Raw genomic sequence first — 22,179 nt, 5'->3', positions numbered from 1 at the left:
TACTGTGTCCTCTCCCAGGCTCTGGTGGGTACAGGGACATCCTCTCTGGGTTAGGGTTGTATTAAAAGCTGTTTTACTGTGTCCTCTCCCAGGCTCTGGTGGGTACAGGGACATCCTCTCTGGGTTAGGGTTGTAATTAAAAGCTGTTTTACTGTGTCCTCTCCCAGGCTCTGGTGGGTACAGGGACATCCTCTCTGGGTTAGGGTTGTAATTAAAAGCTGTTTTACTGTGTCCTCTCCCAGGCTCTGGTGGGTACAGGGACATCCTCTCTGGGTTAGGGTTGTAATTAAAAGCTGTTTTACTGTGTCCTCTCCCAGGCTCTGGTGGGTACAGGGACATCCTCTCTGGGTTAGGGTTGTATTAAAAGCTGTTTTACTGTGTCCTCTCCCAGGCTCTGGTGGGTACAGGGACATCCTCTCTGGGTTAGGGTTGTAATTAAAAGCTGTTTTACTGTGTCCTCTCCCAGGCTCTGGTGGGTACCGGGACATCCTCTCTGGGTTAGGGTTGTAATTAAAAGCTGTTTTACTGTGTCCTCTCCCAGGCTCTGGTGGGTACAGGGACATCCTCTCTGGGTTAGGGTTGTATTAAAAGCTGTTTTACTGTGTCCTCTCCCAGGCTCTGGTGGGTACAGGGACATCCTCTCTGGGTTAGGGTTGTAATTAAAAGCTGTTTTACTGTGTCCTCTCCCAGGCTCTGGTGGGTACAGGGACATCCTCTCTGGGTTAGGGTTGTAATTAAAAGCTGTTTTACTGTGTCCTCTCCCAGGCTCTGGTGGGTACAGGGACATCCTCTCTGGGTTACATGGACCTGCTGTATGCTGACCGGTCCAGTCTGCCCAGAGTTTTAACTGCACAAACAGTCCTACTACTCCATCGCTCTGTGTGGGTGACCCGGCCTGTCCTGATGTAGGTTCACTGTTCTGCTGACCTTTAGACATACTTCCTGTGTTATGTTTGTATTTATGTTCTCCTGGACCTCCTTCCTGTGTTCTGGACTTTCAGACCTCCTTCCTGTGTTTTGTTCTCCTGAAGGACTTTCAGACCTCCTTCCTGTGTTTTGTTCTCCTGAAGGACATTCAGACCTCCTTCCTGTGTTCTGGACTTTCAGACCTCCTTCCTGTGTTCTGTTCTCCTGAAGGACATTCAGACCTCCTTCCTGTGTTCTGGACTTTCAGACCTCCTTCCTGTGTTCTGTTCTCCTGAAGGACATTCAGACCTCCTTCCTGTGTTCTGGACTTTCAGACCTCCTTCCTGTGTTCTGGACTTTCAGACCTCCTTCCTGTGTTCTGTTCTCCTGAAGGACATTCAGACCTCCTTCCTGTGTTCTGTTCTCCTGAAGGACATTCAGACCTCCTTCCTGTGTTCTGTTCTCCTGAAGGACATTCAGACCTCCTTCCTGTGTTTTGTTCCCTGAAGGACATTCAGACCTCCTTCCTGTGTTCTGGACTTTCAGACCTCCTTCCTGTGTTTTGTTCTCCTGAAGGACCTTCAGACCTCCTTCCTGTGTTCTGTTCTCCTGAAGGACATTCAGACCTCCTTCCTGTGTTCTGTTCCCCTGAAGGACATTCAGACCTCCTTCCTGTGTTCTGTTCCCCTGAAGGACATTCAGACCTCCTTCCTGTGTTCTGTTCCCCTGAAGGACATTCAGACCTCCTTCCTGTGTTCTGTTCCCCTGAAGGACATTCAGACCTCCTTCCTGTGTTCTGTTCCCCTGAAGGACATTCAGACCTCCTTCCTGTGTTCTGTTCTCCTGAAGGACATTCAGACCTCCTTCCTGTGTTCTGTTCTCCTGAAGGACATTCAGACCTCCTTCCTGTGTTCTGTTCTCCTGAAGGACATTCAGACCTCCTTCCTGTGTTCTGTTCTGAAGGACATTCAGACCTCCTTCCTGTGTTCTGTTCTCCTGAAGGACATTCAGACCTCCTTCCTGTGTTCTGTTCTCCTGAAGGACATTCAGACCTCCTTCCTGTGTTCTGTTCTCCTGAAGGACATTCAGACCTCCTTCCTGTGTTCTGTTCTCCTGAAGGACATTCAGACCTCCTTCCTGTGTTCTGTTCTCCTGAAGGACATTCAGACCTCCTTCCTGTGTTCTGTTCCCCTGAAGGACATTCAGACCTCCTTCCTGTGTTCTGTTCCCCTGAAGGACATTCAGACCTCCTTCCTGTGTTCTGTTCTCCTGAAGGACATTCAGACCTCCTTCCTGTGTTCTGTTCCCCTGAAGGACTTTCAGACCTCCTTCCTGTGTTCTGTTCTCCTGAAGGACATTCAGACCTCCTTCCTGTGTTCTGTTCTCCTGAAGGACATTCAGACCTCCTTCCTGTGTTCTGTTCTCCTGAAGGACATTCAGACCTCCTTCCTGTGTTCTGTTCTCCTGAAGGACATTCAGACCTCCTTCCTGTGTTCTGTTCTCCTGAAGGACATTCAGACCTCCTTCCTGTGTTCTGTTCCCCTGAAGGACATTCAGACCTCCTTACTGTGTTCTGTTCTCCTGAAGGACATTCAGACCTCCTTCCTGTGTTCTGTTCTCCTGAAGGACATTCAGACCTCCTTCCTGTGTTCTGTTCTCCTGAAGGACATTCAGACCTCCTTCCTGTGTTCTGTTCTCCTGAAGGACATTCAGACCTCCTTCCTGTGTTCTGTTCTCCTGAAGGACATTCAGACCTCCTTCCTGTGTTCTGTTCTCCTGAAGGACATTCAGACCTCCTTCCTGTGTTCTGTTCTCCTGAAGGACATTCAGACCTCCTTCCCGTGTTCTGTTCTCCTGAAGGACATTCAGACCTTCCTGTGTTCTGTTCTCCTGAAGGACATTCAGACCTCCTTCCTGTGTTCTGTTCCCCTGAAGGACATTCAGACCTCCTTCCTGTGTTCTGTTCTCCTGAAGGACATTCAGACCTCCTTCCTGTGTTCTGTTCTCCTGAAGGACATTCAGACCTCCTTCCTGTGTTCTGTTCTCCTGAAGGACATTCAGACCTCCTTCCTGTGTTCTGTTCTCCTGAAGGACATTCAGACCTCCTTCCTGTGTTCTGTTCCCCTTAAGGACATTCAGACCTTTCCTGTGTTCTGTTCTCCTGAAAGGACATTCAGACCTCCTTCCTGTGTTCTGTTCCCCTGAAGGACTTTTAAATAGACCTCCTTCCTGTGTTCTGTTCCCCTGAAGGACATTCAGACCTCCTTCCTGTGTTCTGTTCCCCTGAAGGACTTTCAGACCTCCTTCCTGTGTTCTGTTCTCCTGAAGGACATTCAGACCTCCTTCCTGTGTTCTGTTCCCTGAAGGACTTTCAGACCTCCTTCCTGTGTTCTGTTCTCCTGAAGGACATTCAGACCTCCTTCCTGTGTTCTGTTCTCCTGAAGGACATTCAGACCTTCCTGTGTTCTGTTCCCCTGAAGGACATTCAGACCTTCCTGTGTTCTGTTCCCCTGAAGGACATTCAGACCCCCTTCCTGTGTTCTGTTCCCCTGAAGGACATTCAGACCTCCTTCCTGTGTTCTGTTCTCCTGAAGGACTTTCAGACCTCCTTCCTGTGTTCTGTTCTCCTGAAGGACATTCAGACCTCCTTCCTGTGTTCTGTTCCCCTGAAGGACATTCAGACCCCCTTCCTGTGTTCTGTTCCCCTGAAGGACATTCAGACCTTCCTGTGTTCTGTTCTCCTGAAGGACATTCAGACCTCCTTCCTGTGTTCTGTTCCCCTGAAGGACATTCAGACCCCTTCCTGTGTTCTGTTCCCCTGAAGGACATTCAGACCCCCTTCCTGTGTTCTGTTCCCTGAAGGACATTCAGACCTCCTTCCTGTGTTCTGTTCCCCTGAAGGACATTCAGACCTTCCTGTGTTCTGTTCCCCAGAAGGACATTCAGACCCCCTTCCTGTGTTCTGTTCCCCTGAAGGACATTCAGACCTCTCCTTCCTGTGTTCTGTTCCCCTGAAGGACATTCAGACTTCCTGTGTTCTGTTCCCCAGAAGGACATTCAGACCCCCTTCCTGTGTTCTGTTCCCCTGAAGGACTTTCAGACCTCCTTCCTGTGTTCTGTTCCCCTGAAGGACATTCAGACCTTCCTGTGTTCTGTTCCCCAGAAGGACATTCAGACCCCCTTCCTGTGTTCTGTTCCCCTGAAGGACATTCAGACCTCCTTCCTGTGTTCTGTTCCCTGAAGGACATTCAGACCCCCTTCCTGTGTTCTGTTCCCTGAAGGACTTTCAGACCTCCGTCCTGTGTTCTGTTCTCCTGAAGGACATTCAGACCTCCTTCCTGTGTTCTGTTCCTAAGGACTTTCAGACCTCCTTCCTGTGTTCTGTTCTCCTGAAGGACATTCAGACCTCCTTCCTGTGTTCTGTTCCCTGAAGGACTTTCAGACTAATTCCTGTGTTCTGTTCTCCTGAAGGACATTCAGACCTTTTCCTGTGTTCTGTTCCCCTGAAGGACTTTCAGACCTCCTTCCTGTGTTCTGTTCTCCTGAAGGACTTTTATTGCCTTTTTTGTTTTTGGTGTTTTTTTTCAATCTCAGATTTTTGGTTTGATTATTTCCTCTTGTTTTGTTTATTTTTGTTTGTTCATTATCTTAACATAATGTTTTATAATGTGATCACTGCCTAAAGCTTTTTTTATATTTAATGCATTTTAAATAAAGTTTGATTTGTATTTGTGGAGGGACCTGCCGTGGTGGCCAGTTCATCCAGGATGTGAAGAACTCTCGGGACAGACTCCATCAGGCTGCTGGCTCTGCTGTCACTGGGAGAGGTGGGTCACACTTTTTAAATATAAATATTCAAATAAACAAAAGGTGTTTGTGCATGTCTAAGGCATTTTATGGTTGTGGGCCTCCCGAGTGGCGCAGTGGTCTAAGTAGCTGTGTCACTAGAGATTCTGGTTTGAGTCCAGGCTCTGTCGTGGGACTAATACTGGGACCCATGGGGTGGCGACAATCGGCCCAGGGTCGTCCGGGTTAGGGGAGGGTTTCGCCGGTAGGGATGTCCTTGTCCCATCGTGCACTAGCGACTCCTGTGGCGGGCCGGGTGCAGTGCTACGTGACCCGGACGCCAGGTGTACGGTGTTTTCTCTGACACATTGGTGCAGTTGGGACTTCCGGGGTTAGTGGGTTTGTGAAGAAGCAGTGCGGCTTGTAGTGGTTGTTTTCGGGAGGGTGGCTCCTGACCTTCGCCTCTCCCGAGTCCGTACGGGAGTTGCAGCGATGAGACAAGACTGTAACTACCAATTGGAAACCACAAAATTGGGGAGAAAAAGGGGTACAAAATGTTGAGTTTTACTGCTTCTGGTAGTGGGACGAATAGTGGGTTTGATGGTAGTGGGACTAATAGTGGGTTTGATGGTAGTGGGACTAATAGTGGGTTTGATGGTAGTGGGACTAATAGTGGGTTTGATGGTAGTGGGACTAATAGTGGGTTTGATGGTGGTGGGACTAATAGTGGGTTTGATGGTAGTGGGACTAATAGTGGGTTTGATGCTGGTGGGACTAATAGTGGGTTTGATGCTAGTGGGACTAATAGTGGGTTTGATGGTGGTGGGACTAATAGTGGGTTTGATGGTAGTGGGACTAATAGTGGGTTTGATGGTAGTGGGACTAATAGTGGGTTTGATGGTGGTGGGACTAATAGTGGGTTTGATGGTGGTGGGACTAATAGTGGGTTTGATGGTAGTGGGACTAATAGTGGGTTTGATGGTAGTGGGACTAATAGTGGGTTTGATGGTAGTGGGACTAATAGTGGTGTTTAACTGTAGTAGGCTGGTGTCAGATGTCATGACTAGTATCAGTCGTGAAGGATTTCATTCACAATGTCTCTGTGGTAGGTGGGACACCACGTAGACCTGAGCGGCCAACCGGAGCTCAAGACGGTCATCCTGGACGCCTTCTCTTCCTCCTCCGAAGAGGTCAAGTCTGCCGCATCCTACGCCCTGGGATCCATCGCCGTGGGCAACCTGCCGGAATACCTGCCCTTCGTTCTGGGGGAGATCTCGGGACAGCCCAAGAGGCAGTACCTGCTGCTACACTCACTCAAAGAGATCATCAGGTAGGACAGTCCGGCGGGTTAGAGGTGTGGAACCCGAAGGTCGCGGGGTTCAAGTCCCGGGTCGGATGACTGAACTGGCTAATTGCGCGGGGTTGCGGTTTTCACCTTGGTGACCAAAATAGCGTCTCTGTTCTGTTCTCTCCAGCTCGGCGTCTGTGACGGGTCTGAAACCCTACGTCGAGGGAGTATGGACCCTGCTGTTGAAGCACTGTGAGTGTGCCGAGGAGGGCACCAGGAACGTGGTCGCAGAATGTCTGGGGAAACTCACCCTCATAGACCCAGAAACCCTGCTGCCCAGACTTAAAGGATACCTGCTCTCAGGTGAGGAATAGGAACGTGGTAGCAGAATGTCTGGGGAAACTCACCCTCATAGACCCAGAAACCCTGCTGCCCCGACTTAAAGGATACCTGCTCTCAGGTGGGGAATAGGAACTCCATGCTGGTTTCCATTGGCCCGTTTTGATTGGCAAGACCTGATTTAAAAAAAATATGTATGTATGTATGTATGTATGTATGTATGTATGTATGTATGTATGTATGTATGTATGTATGTATGTATGTATGTATGTATGTATGTATGTATGTATGTATGTATGTATGTATGTATGTATGTATATATATATATGACTATATATATATATATATATATATATATATATATATATATATATATATATATATATATACTAATATTTATATATAATATTTATATATATACTAATATTTATATACTAATATTTATATATATACTAATATTTATATACTAATATTTATATATATACTAATATTTATATACTAATATTTATATATATATATATATATATTTAAATACTAATATTTAAATACTAATATTTATATATATATATATACTAATATTTATATACTAATATTTATATATATATTTTAAATACTAATATTTAAATACTAATATTTATATATATATATTTAAATACTAGTATTTAAATATTAATATATATATATATATATTAATATTTAAATACTAATATTTAAATATATTATATATATACTAATATTTATATACTAATATTTATATATATACTAATATTTATATACTAATATTTATATATATACTAATATTTATATACTAATATTTATATATATATAAATATATATATATACTAATATTTATATACTAATATTTATATATATATTTAAATACTAATATTTAAATACTAATATTTATATATATATATATACTAATATTTATATACTAATATTTATATATATATTTAAATACTAATATTTAAATACTAATATTTATATATATATATTTAAATACTAGTATTTAAATATATATATATATATATATATATATTAATATTTAAATACTAATATTTAAATATATATATATATATACTAATATTTAAATACTAATATTTAAATATATATATATATATATAATATTTAAATACTAATATTATATATATATATACTAATATTTAAATACTAATATTTAAATATATATATAAATATTAGTATTTAAATATTAGTATATATATATATATATTTAAAATACAGGTGGTTCATTGTGCATGATATGAATCATTTCATGTAAAGAAATATGCCCTGGGTGTTAATTTACTATGATATTGCAGGTATGTGATGTGAAATATGCCCTGGGTGTTAATTTACTATGATATTACAGGTATGTGATGTGAAATATGCCCTGGGTGTTAATTTACTATGATATTACAGGTGTGATAAATATGACCTGGGTGTTACTATGATATTACAGGTATGTGATGTGAAATATGAATGGTTTCTGTCTCCAGGATCATCTTATGCCAGAAGCTCAGTCGTGACGGCAGTGAAGTTCACCATCTCAGACCACCCACAGACAATAGACCCTCTCCTGAAAAACTGCATAGGTGTGTGTCATCTCTACTATGTAATCTATTCCTTAGCTATCTACTGCTAACCTGTCCTCTTTGACTACTGCTATGGTATCTATATCTGAATGTTGTTACTGAGACAGGCAGACTGCTATGGTATCTATATCTGAATGTTGTTACTGAGACGGGCAGACTGCTATGGTATCTATATCTGAATGTTGTTACTGAGACAGACAGACTGCTATGGTATCTATATCTGAATGTTGTTACTGAGACAGGCAGACTGCTATGGTATCTATATCTGAATGTTGTTACTGAGACAGACTGCTATGGTATCTATATCTGAATGTTGTTACTGAGACAGGCAGACTGCTATGGTATCTATATCTGAATGTTGTTGCTGAGACAGGCAGACTGCTATGGTATCTATATCTGAATGTTGTTACTGAGACAGGCAGACTGCTATGGTATCTATATCTGAATACTGAGACAGGCAGACTGCTATGGTATCTATATCTGAATGTTGTTACTGAGACAGACTGCTATGGTATCTATATCTGAATGTTGTTACTGAGACAGGCAGACTGCTATGGTATCTATATCTGAATGTTGTTACTGAGACAGGCAGACTGCTATGGTATCTATATCTGAATGTTGTTACTGAGACAGGCAGACTGCTATGGTATCTATATCTGAATGTTGTTACTGAGACAGGCAGACTGCTATGGTATCTATATCTGAATGTTGTTACTGAGACAGGCAGACTGCTATGGTATCTATATCTGAATGTTGTTGCTGAGACAGGCAGACTGCTATGGTATCTATATCTGAATGTTGTTACTGAGACAGGCAGACTGCTATGGTATCTATATCTGAATGTTGTTACTGAGACAGACTGCTATGGTATCTATATCTGAATGTTGTTACTGAGACAGGCAGACTGCTATGGTATCTATATCTGAATGTTGTTACTGAGACAGGCAGACTGCTATGGTATCTATATCTGAATGTTGTTACTGAGACAGGCAGACTGCTATGGTATCTATATCTGAATGTTGTTACTGAGACAGGCAGACTGCTATGGTATCTATATCTGAATGTTGTTACTGAGACAGACAGACTGCTATGGTATCTATATCTGAATGTTGTTACTGAGACAGGCAGACTGCTATGGTATCTATATCTGAATGTTGTTACTGAGACAGGCAGACTGCTATGGTATCTATATCTGAATGTTGTTACTGAGACAGGCAGACTGCTATGGTATCTATATCTGAATGTTGTTGCTGAGACAGGCAGACTGCTATGGTATCTATATCTGAATGTTGTTACTGAGACAGGCAGACTGCTATGGTATCTATATCTGAATGTTGTTACTGAGACAGGCAGACTGCTATGGTATCTATATCTGAATGTTGTTACTGAGACAGGCAGACTGCTATGGTATCTATATCTGAATGTTGTTACTGAGACAGGCAGACTGCTATGGTATCTATATCTGAATGTTGTTACTGAGACAGGCAGACTGCTATGGTATCTATATCTGAATGTTGTTACTGAGACAGGCAGACTGCTATGGTATCTATATCTGAATGTTGTTACTGAGACAGACTGCTATGGTATCTATATCTGAATGTTGTTACTGAGACAGGCAGACTGCTATGGTATCTATATCTGAATGTTGTTACTGAGACAGGCAGACTGCTATGGTATCTATATCTGAATGTTGTTACTGAGACAGGCAGACTGCTATGGTATCTATATCTGAATGTTGTTACTGAGACAGGCAGACTGCTATGGTATCTATATCTGAATGTTGTTACTGAGACAGACTGCTATGGTATCTATATCTGAATGTTGTTACTGAGACAGACTGCTATGGTATCTATATCTGAATGTTGTTACTGAGACAGGCAGACTGCTATGGTATCTAATGACAAACTGAGACAGGCAGACTCCTCCGGCTAGATCTATTACAGCATAAATGCTAGGGCATTATATCAAATGTTGTTACAGACAGGCCCTTGATCTTTTCCAATGTTGTTATGTTACAGCCTTATTCTAAAATGGATGAATGTTTTTTTCTTTCTTTTTTACCAGGCAGACTGCAATCTACACAATGTTGTTATAATGACAGGCACAATACCCCATAATGACATCACAATACCCCATAATGACATCACAATATCTAATGACATCAGGCAGACTACCCCATAATGACATCACAATACCCAGATAATGACATCATCAATACCCCTAATGACATCACAATACCTATAATCTGAATATGTTTACAGGCAGATGTATAAATCTATATCTGAATAAAACAGGCAGACTGCTATAATAAAAATAAAAAACATCTAAGTATCAGACCCTTTACTCAGGACTTTGTTACTGAGACAGACAGACATGACACTCCATGGTATCTATATCTGAATTTGTTACTGAGACAGTTTCTGCTATTATCTATATCTGAATGATCCTCTCAGGCAGCTCTGTATCTAGGTCTGGGTGGGGAGCAGGCGACTGCATAGTATCTATATCTGAATTTGTTACTGAGATGTTAGACTGCTATGGTTCATATCTGAATGTTGTTCTGAGACAGGCAGACTGCTAAAGTATCTATATCTGAATGTTGTTACTGAGACAGACAGACTGCTATGGTATCTATATCTGAATGTTGTTACTGAGACAGGCAGACTGCTATGGTATCTATATCTGAATGTTGTTACTGAGACAGGCAGACTGCTATGGTATCTATATCTGAATGTTGTTACTGAGACAGACAGACTGCTATGGTATCTATATCTGAATGTTGTTACTGAGACAGGCAGACTGCTATGGTATCTATATCTGAATGTTGTTACTGAGACAGGCAGACTGCTATGGTATCTATATCTGAATGTTTTACTGAGACAGGCAGACTGCTGTAGTATCTATATCTGAATGTTGTTACTGAGACAGACAGACTGCTATGGTATCTATATCTGAATGTTGTTACTGAGACAGGCAGACTGCTATGGTATCTATATCTGAATGTTATTACTGAGACAGACAGACTGCTTTAGGTATCTATATCTGAATGTTGTTACTGAGACAGGCAGACTGCTATGTATCTATATCTGAATGTTGTTACTGAGACAGGCAGACTGCTATGGTATCTATATCTGAATGTGTTATTGGTGAGACAGGCAGACTGCTATGGTATCTATATCTGAATGTTGTTACTGAGACAGACAGACTGCTATGTATCTATATCTGAATGTTGTTACTGAGACAGGCAGACTGCTATGGTATCTATATCTGAATGTTGTTACTGAGACAGACTGCTATGGTATCTATATCTGAATGTTGTTACTGAGACAGGCAGACTGCTATAGTATCTATATCTGAATGTTGTTACTGAGACAGGCAGACTGCTTGGTATCTATATCTGAATGTTGTTACTGAGACAGGCAGACTGCTATGGTATCTTATCTGGTTGTTACTGAGACCAGACTGCTTGGTATCTATCAGAATGTTGTTACTGAGACAGGCAGACTGCTATGCTCTATATCTGAATAGTTACTGAGACTTTCAGATCTATGGTATCTATATCTGAATGTTGTTACTGAGACAGACAATTCCTTGGTATCTATATCTGAATGTTGTTACTGAGACAGGCAGACTGCTATGGTATCTATATCTGAATGTTGTTAAGACAGGCAGACTGCTATGGTATCTATATCTGAATGTTGTTACTGAGACAGACAGACTGCTATGGTATCTATATCTGAATGTTGTTACTGAGACAGGCAGACTGCTATGGTATCTATATCTGAATGTTGTTACTTGACTTACTGATCTGAACAGACAGACTGCTATGGTATCTATATCTGAATGTTGTTACTGAGACAGGCAGACTGCTATGGTATCTATATCTGAATGTTGTTACTGAGACAGGCAGACTGCTATGGTCTATATCTGAATACTTTACTGAGAAAGACTGCTATGGTATCTATCTGAATGTTTTACTTGAGATAAGACTGCTTGGTATCTATATCTGAATGTTGTTACTGAGACAGGCAGACTGCTATGGTATCTATATCTGAATGTTGATGAGACAGGCAGATGCTTTATTTATATCTGAATGTTTTAGAGACAAGACTGCTATGTAATATAAATGTTGTTACTGAGGGACAGACTGCTATGGTATCTATATCTGAATGTTGTTACTGAGACAGGCAGACTGCTATGGTATCTATATCTGAATGTTGTTACTGAGACAGGCAGACTGCTATGGTATCTATATCTGAATGTTGTTACTGAGACAGGCAGACTGCTATGGTATCTATATCTGAATGTTGTTACTGAGACAGGCAGACTGCTATTTGATATTCAATGTTGTTACTGAGACAGACAGACTGCTATGGTATCTATATCTGAATGTTGTTAGACAGAGACTGCTATGGTATCTATATCTGAATGTTGTTACTGAGACAGGCAGACTGCTATGGTATCTATATCTGAATGTTGTTACTGAGACAGGCAAATGGTATCTATATCTGAATGTTGTTACTGAGACAGTTTCTCCCACTTAAAAAGATGAGAGAACATCTATATCTGAATGTTGTTACTGAGACAGGCAGACTGCATGGGGATCTATATCTGAATGTTGTTACTGAGACAGGCAGACTGCTATGGTATCTATATCTGAATGTTGTTACTGAGACAGGCAGACTGCTATGATCTATATCATTTTGTCTGTCATAACTGAGACAGAGTATTGAGAAACTGCTATGGTATCTATATCTGAATGTTGTTTGCAAATACTGAGACAGGCAGACTGCTATGGTATCTATATCTGAATGTTGTTACTGAGACAGACTGCTATGGTATCTATATCTTGTTGTGAGACGGGCAGACTGCTGTGGTATCTGAAATGTTGTTACTGAGACAGACAGACTGCTATGGTATCTATATCTGAATGTTACTGAGACCTGCTATGGTATCTATATCTGAATGTTGTTACTGAGACAGGCAGACTGCTATGGTATCTATATCTGAATGTTGTTACTGAGACAGGCAGACTGCTTTTGGTATCTATATCTTGTTGTTACTGAGACAGACTGCTATGGTATCTATATCTAATGTGTTACTGAGACAGGCCTGCTCTATCTATATCTGAATGTTGTTACTGAGACTTGCACAGACTGCTATGGCTGATCTGAATGTTGTTTTTGTCCCACTGTATGTGAATGTTCTGAGACAGACAGACTGTTCATTATGACTGAATGACTGCTTGTTCTATTCTGAATGACCCCGGTTACTGAGACCCTGGTAACCTTCAGACTGCTATGGTATCTATATCTGAATGTTGTTACTGCCACAGGCTCTACTGCTAGACCAAAGTCTGAATCATCAGAGACAGGCAGACTGCTATTACTATATCTGAATGAGACAGGCAGACTGCTATGTTCCTCTTCTGAATGTTGTTCAGACCTTCTGCTATGGTTCTTATCATCTTTACTTCCCTTGTTTTCTGTTATCTGTTACTGAGACAGACTGACTGCTATGGCTTTCTGAATGTTGTTACTGAGACAGGCTTCCTGGTATCTATTCCTTCCCTTCCTGCCTTCCTGCCTATATCTGGCCTGCTTCCTATCTATATCTGAATGTTCCTTATGGTATCTTCCTTCCTGCTATGGTATCTATATCTGAATGTTGTTACTGAGACAGACTGCCTTTGTTACTGAGACAGGCAGACTGCTTGGTATCTATATCTGAATTTGTTACTGAGACAGGCAGACTGCTATGGTATCTATATCTGAATTACTCTGCTTATCTTATCTGAATGTTGTTACTGAGACAGGCAGACTGCTTGGTATCTATATCTAATGTTGTTACTTCCCTTTGTTTGAATGTTGTTACTGAGACAGACTGCTATGGTATCTATATCTATTGACATGTTGCTTTCTTGAGACAGGCAGACTGCTATGGTATCTATATCTGAATGTTGTCCTGCCTTCCTTCCTACCTTCCTGCCTGCCTTCCTGCCTGCCTTCTATCCTTGTTACTGCCTTCAGGCAGACTTTTGTCTATATCTGAATGTTGTTACTTCCTTTCGCAGACTTTTGTTACTTTAAGTTTTATTGAGCAAAATTTATTTACAAAGCATTCAGACCCCTTGATTTTTGTTACAGCCTTATTCTAAAATGGATGAATGTTTTTTTTTCTTTTTCCCCTCATTCTACACACAATACCCCATAATGACATACAATTAGACATCACAATACCTAATGACATCACAATACCCCAGGTTATGTTTACAAATGTATCCCCCAAAATAAAAAACGGAAATATAACATTTACATAAGTCTTCTCCCCCAGGACTTTGAGTTACTTTAGATAAGAGGGCCTTCAGTCTTCTTGGGCATGACACTCCAGCTTGGCACACCTGTATTTGGAGAGTTTCTTTAATTCTTCTCTGTCTTCCTCCCCTGTTAGGTTGGGTGGGGAGCTTTAGATACAGCTATTTTCAGGTTTCTTCCCCCAGAGATGTTAGTCGGGTTCTTTAATCTGAGGCTCTGGCTGGGCCCCTAAAGAACATTCAGAGACTTGTCCCGACCCTTGCATTATCTTGGCTGTGTACTTACGGTCTTTGTCTGTTGGAAGGACCTTCCCCCAGTCTTCCCCCCAGGCTCTGGAGAGGGACTCCTTTAAACACACATCTTTCCCTCGATCCTGACTAGTCTCCCAGTCTTGAAAACCTGTCTTGTTTCTCATGGTCTGAAAGTCATTAGGTGACCCTTTAAACTCACAGTGGGCTGTTATGGCCTTTTTGAGGATGGCTTCTGTCTTCCACTCCCCCTGATTGGTGGAGTGCTGCAGAGGTGGTTGTCCTTCTGGAAGGTTGTCCCATCTCCACAGAGGAACTCTGGTCTGTCAGTGACCATGGGTTCTTGGTCACCCCCTGACCATGGGACCCTTCTCCCCACACAGTGGGCGGGTGGTCTTCTTAAAGAGTCTTGGTCTTCCAAACCCCCAGAATGATGAGATGCTGGAAATAGTACCCTTTCCCAGACACACAGTGTCTCGATGGACAATTCCTTAATGACCTCATGGCTTGGTTTTTGCCTGACATGCACTATCAAATGTAGACCCTTATAAAGACAGGTGGAGCCTTTCTTCTTAATCAATTGAATTTACCACAGTTGGACTCCAATCAAGTTGTAGAAACATCTCAAGGATGATCAATGGAAACAGGATGACCTGAGCTCAATGTCTCTTAGTCTCATAGCAAAGGGTCTGAATACCCTTTAAATAAGGTATTTCTGTTTTTTATTTGTAATAAATTTGTAAACCTGTTTTCCCCATGATGGGGTATTGAAATTGATGAGGATATTTAAACCATTTTAGTGGAATAAGGCTGTAATGTAATGAAATGTCTTCTCCCCCAGGGGAAGATGGGACCCTTTAAACACACAGACTGATGTTTTTACTGAGACAGACTGAGGAAATAAGACGAGAGGAGCTTTTCATTTGACTTCATATATTGATGTTAATTGTAAACACAGTGGGGCAAAAAGTATTTAGTCAGCCACCAATTGTGCAAGTTCTCCCACTTAAAAAGATGAGAGAACATCACTGCTCTAGAGGAGATCTGCATGGAGGAATGGGCCAAAATACCAGCAACAGTGTATGAAAACCTTGACAGACTTACAGAAAACATTTGACCTCTGTCATTGCCAACAAAGGAAGTATATAACAAAGTATTGAGAAACTTTGGACCAAATACTTATTTTCCACCATAATTTGCAAATAAATTCATTAAAGATCCTACAATGTGATTTTCTGGATTTTTTTTCCTTCTCATTTTGTCTGTCATAATGGAAGGTACCTATGATGAAAATTACAGGCATCTTTTTAAGTGGGAGAACTTGCACAATTGGTGGTCTGACTAAATACAGTCCCACATGTGAAAGGTTCATTATGACCGACTGTGTTGTTCTGTATTCCAGGTGACTTCTTGAAGACGTTGGAGGACCCGGACCTGAACGTGCGGCGGGTAGCCTGGTAACCTAGACTCCGCACCCATAATAGGAGAGAGAGACTGGATAGGTCTGTATGTCTAGATCAGACAACAGGAACTCATCAGAGAGGTAGGGACAAACCAAGCTGATGTTCTCTCCTGTAGATTCAGACCTTCTGGAGAGAGAGAGGTTCATCTTCTCTTCCTTGTTTTCAGACTCTAGGAGACATGGCTTTCATTGGTGCTTCACTTCCTGTATGTAGATCTTCCTTCCTGCCTTCCTTCCTTCCTTTGTCCTAGTCCTGTTCCTGTAGATTCCCCTTGTTTTGACAACAGGAGAGAGAGTCGTTCACTTCTTCATGTAGATCAGACAACAGGAGATCTCTAGAGTTGAGGTGTCTTGTTGTGTTTAAGTTTTATTGACCTTCCTGCCTTCCTTAGTCTGTTTTAGTCTGACAACAGGAGATGTTTTGTTGTTTTAGTTTTATTGACAAAACATTTACTTGCAATTCTTGTCCTCTGTCTGTTCTACCTTTAGATGAGACTTTAGATAGGAGGGTCTTCTCCCCCAGGTTGAGTTACTTTAGATAAGGTAGTCTGTATGTTGAGTTACTTTAGACAAGAGGAGAGAGAGGTTGAGTTACTTTAGATAAGACTTCTCCCCCAGGTTGAGTTACTTTAGATAAGAGGGTCTTCTGGTTGTAGATACTTTAGATAAGAGGAGAGAGAGAGGTTGAGTTACTTTAGATAAGATCTTCTCCCCAGGAGAGACTTTAAACATAAGAGGGTAGTCTGTCTGTAGATCAGACAACAGGAGATAGAGAGGTAGTCTGTAGTGTAGATCAGACAACAGGAGAGGTCTTCTTAATGACCTAGTCTGTAGGTAGATCCCTTTAGACAACAGGGAGATGGTCTTCTTAATGACCTGTCTTCTCCCCCAGGTTGAGATCCCTCTAGACAACAGGGAGAGAATGACCTAGTCTGTCCCCCATGTAGATCAGAAACAACAGGAGAGGTCTTCTTAAGGTAGTCTGTCCCCCAGGTTGAGATAGATCAGACAACAGGAGAGATGGTCTTCTTAATGACCTAGTCTTCTCCCCCAGGTAGATGGGACCCTTTAGACAACAGGGAGATGGTCTTCTGTGTCTTCTCCCCCAGGTAGATGGGTCCCTCTAACAACAGGAGATGGTCTTCTTAATGACCTAGTCTGTATGTAGATCAGACACACAGGAGAGATGAGTCTTCTTAATGACCTGTCTTCTCCCCCAGTATGAGATCAGACAACAGGAGATGGTCTTCTTAATGACCTAGTCTTCTCCCCAGGTTGAGATGGGACCCTTTAAACAGGAGAGTGGACGATGGTAGTCTGTATGTAGATCAGACAACAGGAGAGAGAGAGGTAGTCTGTATGTAGATCAGACAACAGGAGAGGAGAGAGATGGTAGTCTGTCTGTAGACAGACAACAGGAGAGAGAGGGTAGTCTGTATGTAGATCAGACAACAGGAGAGAGAGAGAGGTAGTCTGTATGTAGATCAGACAACAGGAGAGAGAGAGAGGTAGTCTGTATGTAGATCAGACAACAGGAGAGAGAGAGAGAGGTAGTCTGTATGTAGATCAGACAACAGGAGAGAGAGAGAGGTAGTCTGTATGTAGATCAGACAACAGGAGAGAGAGAGAGGTAGTCTGTATGTAGATCAGACAACAGGAGAGAGAGAGGTAGTCTGTATGTAGATCAGACAACAGGAGAGAGAGAGAGGTAGTCTGTATGTAGATCAGACAACAGGAGAGAGAGAGTAGTCTGTATGTAGATCAGACAACAGGAGAGAGAGAGAGGTAGTCTGTATGTAGATCAGACAACAGGAGAGAGAGAGTAGTCTGTATGTAGATCAGACAACAGGAGAAGAGAGAGGTAGTCTGTATGTAGATCAGACAACAGGAGAGAGAGAGAGAGGTAGTCTGTATGTAGATCAGACAACAGGAGAGAGAGAGGGTAGTCTGTATGTAGATCAGACAACAGGAGAGAGAGAGAGTCTAGTCTGTAGATCAGACAACAGGAGAGAGAGAGAGTAGTCTGTATGTAGATCAGACAACAGGAGAGAGAGAGAGGTAGTCTGTATGTAGATCAGACAACAGGAAAGAGAGAGGTAGTCTGTATGTAGATCAGACAACAGGAGAGAGAGAGAGGTAGTCTGTATGTAGATCAGACAACAGGAGAGAGAGGTAGTCTGTATGTAGATCAGACAACAGGAGAGAGAGAGGTAGTCTGTATGTAGATCAGACAACAGGAGAGAGAGAGAGGTAGTCTGTATGTAGATCAGACAACAGGAGAGAGAGAGGTAGTCTGTATGTAGATCAGACAACAGGAGAGAGAGAGAGGTAGTCTGTATGTAGATCAGACAACAGGAGAGAGAGAGAGGTAGTCTGTATGTAGATCAGACAACAGGAGAGAGAGAGGTAGTCTGTATGTAGATCAGACAACAGGAGAGAGAGAGGTAGTCTGTATGTAGATCAGACAACAGGAGAGAGAGAGAGGTAGTCTGTATGTAGATCAGACAACAGGAGAGAGAGAGGTAGTCTGTATGTAGATCAGACAACAGGAGAGAGAGAGAGGTAGTCTATGTAGATCAGACAACAGGAGAGAGAGAGAGGTAGTCTGTATGTAGATCAGACAACAGGAGAGAGAGAGAGAGGTAGTCTGTGTAGATCAGACAACAGGAGAGAGAGAGGTAGTCTGTATGTAGATCAGACAACAGGAGAGAGAGAGGTAGTCTGTATGTAGATCAGACAACAGGAGAGAGAGAGGTAGTCTATGTAGATCAGACAACAGGAGAGAGAGAGAGAGAGGTAGTCTGTATGTAGATCAGACAACAGGAGAGAGAGAGAGAGGTAGTCTGTATGTAGATCAGACAACAGGAGAGAGAGAGAGGTAGTCTGTATGTAGATCAGACAACAGGAGAGAGAGAGAGAGTAGTCTGTATGTAGATCAGACAACAGGAGAGAGAGAGAGAGGTAGTCTGTATGTAGATCAGACAACAGGAGAGAGAGAGAGGTAGTCTGTATGTAGATCAGACAACAGGAGAGAGAGAGAGGTAGTCTGTATGTAGATCAGACAACAGGAGAGAGAGAGAGGTAGTCTGTATGTAGATCAGACAACAGGAGAGAGAGAGAGGTAGTCTGTATGTAGATCAGACAACAGGAGAGAGAGAGGTAGTCTGTATGTAGATCAGACAACAGGAGAGAGAGAGAGGTAGTCTGTATGTAGATCAGACAACAGGAGAGAGAGAGAGGTAGTCTGTATGTAGATCAGACAACAGGAGAGAGAGAGAGGTAGTCTGTATGTAGATCAGACAACAGGAGAGAGAGAGGTAGTCTGTATGTAGATCAGACAACAGGAGAGAGAGAGAGGTAGTCTGTATGTAAATCAGACAACAGGAGAGAGAGAGGTAGTCTGTATGTAGATCAGACAACAGGAGAGAGAGAGGTAGTCTGTATGTAGATCAGACAACAGGAAAGAGAGAGGTAGTCTGTATGTAGATCAGACGACAGGAGAGAGGGAGGTAGATCAGACGACAGGAGAGAGGGAGGTAGATCAGACGACAGGAGAGAGGGAGGTAGATCAGACGACAGGAGAGAGGGAGGTAGATCAGACGACAGGAGAGAGGGAGGTAGATCAGACGACAGGAGAGAGGGAGGTAGATCAGACGACAGGAGAGAGGGAGGTAGATCAGACGACAGGAGAGAGGGAGGTAGATCAGACGACAGGAGAGAGGGAGGTAGATCAGACGACAGGAGAGAGGGAGGTAGATCAGACGACAGGAGAGAGGGAGGTAGATCAGACGACAGGAGAGAGGGAGGGATGTAGATCAGACGACAGGAGAGAGGGAGGGATGTAGATCAGACGACAGGAGAGAGGGAGGGATGTAGATCAGGCGACAGGAGAGAGGGAGGGATGTAGATCAGACGACAGGAGAGAGGGAGGTAGGTAGATCAGACGACAGGAGAGAGGGAGGGATGTAGATCAGGCGACAGGAGAGAGGGATGTAGATCAGACGACAGGAGAGAGGGAGGTAGATCAGACGACAGGAGAGAGGGAGGTAGATCAGACGACAGGAGAGAGGGAGGTAGATCAGACGACAGGAGGGAGGATGTAGATCAGACGACAGGAGAGAGGGAGGATGTAGATCAGACGACAGGAGAGAGGGAGGGAGGTAGATCAGACGACAGGAGAGAGAGAGGGAGGGAGGTAGATCAGACGACAGGAGAGAGAGAGGTAGTCTGTATGTAGATCAGACAACAGGAGAGAGAGAGAGGTAGTCTGTATGTAGATCAGACAACAGGAGAGAGAGAGAGGTAGTCTGTATGTAGATCAGACAACAGGAGAGAGAGAGAGGTAGTCTGTATGTAGATCAGACAACAGGAGAGAGAGAGGTAGTCTGTATGTAGATCAGACAACAGGAGAGAGAGAGAGAGAGGTAGTCTGTATGTAGATCAGACAACAGGAGAGAGAGAGGTAGTCTGTATGTAGATCAGACAACAGGAGAGAGAGAGGTAGTCTGTATGTAGATCAGACAACAGGAGAGAGAGAGAGGTAGTCTGTATGTAGATCAGACAACAGGAGAGAGAGAGTAGTCTGTATGTAGATCAGACAACAGGAGAGAGAGGAGGTAGTCTGTATGTAGATCAGACAACAGGAGAGAGAGAGAGGTAGTCTGTATGTAGATCAGACAACAGGAGAGAGAGAGAGGTAGTCTGTATGTAGATCAGACAACAGGAGAGAGAGAGGTAGTCTGTATGTAGATCAGACAACAGGAGAGAGAGAGAGGTAGTCTGTATGTAGATCAGACAACAGGAGAGAGAGAGAGGTAGTCTGTATGTAGATCAGACAACAGGAGAGAGAGAGGTAGTCTGTATGTAGATCAGACAACAGGAGAGAGAGAGAGGTAGTCTGTATGTAGATCAGACAACAGGAGAGAGAGAGAGGTAGTCTGTATGTAGATCAGACAACAGGAGAGAGAGAGAGGTAGTCTTTATGTAGATCAGACAACAGGAGAGAGAGAGAGAGGTAGTCTGTATGTAGATCAGACAACAGGAGAGAGAGAGGTAGTCTGTATGTAGATCAGACAACAGGAAAGAGAGAGGTAGTCTGTATGTAGATCAGACAACAGGAGAGAGAGAGAGGTAGTCTGTATGTAGATCAGACAACAGGAGAGAGAGAGAGTAGTAGTCTGTATGTAGATCAGACAACAGGAAAGAGAGGTAGTCTGTATGTAGATCAGACGACAGGAGAGAGGGAGGTAGATCAGACGACAGGAGAGAGGGAGGTAGATCAGACGACAGGAGAGAGGGAGGTAGATCAGACGACAGGAGAGAGGGAGGTAGATCAGACGACAGGAGAGAGGGAGGTAGATCAGACGACAGGAGAGAGGGAGGTAGATCAGACGACAGGAGAGAGGGAGGGAGGTAGATCAGACGACAGGAGAGAGGGAGGGAGGTAGATCAGACGACAGGAGAGAGGGAGGGAGGTAGATCAGACGACAGGAGAGAGGGAGGGAGGTAGATCAGACGACAGGAGAGAGGGAGGGAGGTAGATCAGACGACAGGAGAGAGGGAGGGAGGTAGATCAGACGACAGGAGAGAGGGAGGGAGGTAGATCAGACGACAGGAGAGAGGGAGGGAGGGAGGTAGATCAGACGACAGGAGAGAGGGAGGGAGGGAGGTAGATCAGACGACAGGAGAGAGGGAGGGAGGGAGGTAGATCAGACGACGGGAGAGAGGGAGGGAGGGAGGTAGATCAGACGACGGGAGAGAGGGAGGGAGGGAGGTAGATCAGACGACGGGAGAGAGGGAGGGAGGGAGGTAGATCAGACGACGGGAGAGAGGGAGGGAGGGAGGTAGATCAGACGACGGGAGGGGGAGGGAGGGAGGTAGATCAGACGACGGGAGAGAGGGAGGGAGGGAGGTAGATCAGACGACGGGAGAGAGGGAGGGAGGGAGGTAGATCAGACGACGGGAGAGAGGGAGGGAGGGAGGTAGATCAGACGACGGGAGAGAGGGAGGGAGGGAGGTAGATCAGACGACGGGAGAGAGGGAGGGAGGGAGGTAGATCAGACGACGGGAGAGAGGGAGGGAGGGAGGTAGATCAGACGACGGGAGAGAGGGAGGGAGGAGGTAGATCAGACGACGGGAGAGAGGGAGGGAGGGAGGTAGATCAGACGACGGGAGAGAGGGAGGGGGAGGGAGGTAGATCAGACGACGGGAGAGAGGGAGGGAGGGAGGTAGATCAGACGACGGG

At 43.5% G+C, this 22,179-nt stretch overlaps 2 long non-coding RNA genes and 1 pseudogene across 2 annotated transcripts; 2 read left to right on the top strand and 1 right to left on the bottom strand.

The window, feature by feature from the left end:
- Nucleotides 1–22,179, top strand: part of LOC127919462 (cullin-associated NEDD8-dissociated protein 1-like) — a 71,001-nt pseudogene that overhangs the window by 41,023 nt on the left and 7,799 nt on the right.
- LOC127919461 (uncharacterized) lies at nt 1,507–2,452 on the bottom strand. The gene is made up of 3 exons (XR_008103040.1): nt 2,427–2,452; nt 2,037–2,309; nt 1,507–1,571 (listed from the first exon to the last, which is right to left on the bottom strand). It is a non-coding gene; the product is annotated as an uncharacterized LOC127919461 (long non-coding RNA).
- On the top strand, nt 17,960–21,098 carry LOC127919460 (uncharacterized). The gene is made up of 4 exons (XR_008103039.1): nt 17,960–18,577; nt 18,730–18,773; nt 20,276–20,435; nt 20,590–21,098. It is a non-coding gene; the product is annotated as an uncharacterized LOC127919460 (long non-coding RNA).

The sequence above is a fragment of the Oncorhynchus keta genome, unplaced genomic scaffold (assembly GCF_023373465.1).
Source record: "Oncorhynchus keta strain PuntledgeMale-10-30-2019 unplaced genomic scaffold, Oket_V2 Un_contig_16736_pilon_pilon, whole genome shotgun sequence".
Taxonomy (NCBI): Eukaryota; Metazoa; Chordata; class Actinopteri; order Salmoniformes; family Salmonidae; genus Oncorhynchus; species Oncorhynchus keta.
Note: the sequence above shows the minus strand (reverse complement) of the source record. Positions and strands in the feature narration are given on the sequence as shown.